We start from the raw sequence: 2483 nt of genomic DNA, 5'->3' as shown, positions 1-2483 counted from the left end.
TAATGGTTTAATCATATTTTTAAGTTATATAAAGGAGATAATATGCTACTTCCGGTGAAATGAATGTCACTTCCGGTCTAATATGATAGCTTCTTTCACACTGATTCCAAAAATACATAGTTTCTTTATACTTTTGTATTTAGAATGGGAGATACATGGTCACTTCCGGTTTGTTGGAAGTCATTTTTAGTCTTCAGTAATCAGATTATGTATCTATATGACAAAATATATGGATTCTGAGTACTTTTATACGAAAAAATTGCAAAAAAAGGTTACTTCCGGTTTTCTCAAGGTCACTTCCGGTAGTCATTTTTCAAGGTCATTTGTCATCCAACCTTTTGCACAAGGTCAAATGCCATTAAAATGCACTTAGTTGAAGTTATAATCAAATAACCTCATATCAAGACATTTCAGGGGCACTAACTCCTATTAGATGCTATTTAATTGTATCAGACCAAATGTAACATATCTTCATAACTATATAGCAATCATTTTGCACTTGTTCTTTAATATGTACCTTTTCAAGGGTTGGAGAAAATGCAAAAACATGGAAAATTCCGAATTTAGAACTTGACCTTGACCTTTGACCTTGACCCCATTTTCTAATAAAGGGCCTAGGGATCTCAAATAAATACATTCCAGGGTTATACGGTTGACGGTTTATTAGTTAATAACACATATTGAGAAAATAATTTTGTAAAGGTAGATAACTCCTATAAAATTTCATCGAATCGCTTCGCTCCAAATAAGCCAAATTTTCCTTAGGATGTAACGAACAATTTGTAAAAAGAATTTTGTCGCTATCTTTTTTTGTTACAAAGGAGATGCACTCTGATGATAAACAGTGAATAGGGAGATAACTCTTACAAAGAAAAGTGTTCGGCTTAGCAGGGTTAAATGTAAAAGCGCATAAACTGTACGATACAATATGAGAAATATATAAGCGACATATTGCGAAACAAACATTTGTCGCAATATCAAAATTAGGCGGAAGAAAAAAAAAAAAAAAAAAAAAATAATAATAATAATTAAAAACCAATTGTTCAGAGAACAATTGAAAGTCTTTCCACACCACAGAAATTTGGATAAGAAGGTAGTTTCTTCATACTGATGCGATAAATAATGGTTTAATTATCTTTTTGAGTGATATAAGGGAGATAATATGCTACTTCCGGTGAAATGAATGTCACATCTGGTCTCATATGATAGGTTCTTTCACACTGATTGCAAAAATATATAGTTTCTATATACTTTTGTATGTAGAATGGGAGATAATTGGCCACTTCCGGTTTGTTGGAAGTCATTTTTAGTCTTCAGTACTTTGTTCATGTATCTATATGAAAAAATATATGGATTCTGAGTACTTTTATGTGAAAAAATTGCAAAAAAAGCTACTTCCGGTTTTCTCAAGGTCACTTCCGGTAGCCATTTTTCAAGGTCATTTGTCACTTAACCTTTTGTATCAGGTCAAATGTCTTTATAATGAACTTACTTGAAGTTATAATCAAATAACCTCATATCAAGACATTTCAGGGGCGACAACTCCTATAAGATGCCATCTAATTGTATAAGACTAAATGTAGCATATCTTCATTACAATAAAGCAGACATTTTGCACTTGTTCTTTTATATGTATCTTTTAAGGTGTTGGAGAAAATGCAAAAACAAGCAAAAGTCACAATTGGGAACTTGACCTTGACCTTTGACCTTGACCTCATTTTCTAAGTTAGGACCTAGGGGACTCAAATAAAAACATCCCAGGGTTATACGGTTATCTGTTAATGAGTTAAATAAACATACCGATAAATTCATTTTGTAAAGGTAGATAACTCCTATAAAATTTCATCAAATCGCTTCGATCCAAATACGCCAAAAATTACTTAGGATGTAACGAACAATTTGTAAAAAGAATTTTGTCGCTATCTTTTTTTGTTACGAAGGAGATACGCTTTGATGATAAACAGTGAATAGGGAGATAACTCTTACAAAGAAAATGGTTCGGCTTAGCAGGGTGAAATTTAAAAGCGCATAAACTATACGATACAATATGAGAAATATCTAAGCGACATATTGCGAAACAAACATTTATCGCAAGAACAAAAGTTGGCGGAAAAAAAAAAAAAATAATAATAATAAATATAAATCAATTGCTTTAAAAAAGCAATTGTAGGTGGTCTTTCCCCCTTTAGAATTATTTGAATTTAGGGGGGTGGGGTTGTTTGTTTGTTTGTTTGTTTGATTGATTGTTTGCTTGTTTGTTTGTTTCTGTATGGGGTCTATATTATTGTTACCGGAGAAGTTTCATGTTTAGTTTGGAAAGTTTTTCTTTTATTTTAGGTACAGCGCGCGCGCCACATCACGTGACACGGGTTTATAATAACGAAAAGATAGTCTTTTTATTTCTTTTTAGGTGGGGACCTTGAACAGACAACATGTATAGAGACGGAATGCACACAATGTAATTTCTTTTGTCATTGTAGGAA

This window comes from Mytilus edulis, chromosome 4 (assembly GCF_963676685.1).
Source record: "Mytilus edulis chromosome 4, xbMytEdul2.2, whole genome shotgun sequence".
Lineage (NCBI taxonomy): Eukaryota > Metazoa > Mollusca > Bivalvia > Mytilida > Mytilidae > Mytilus > Mytilus edulis.
This window is presented reverse-complemented; position numbering follows the sequence as displayed.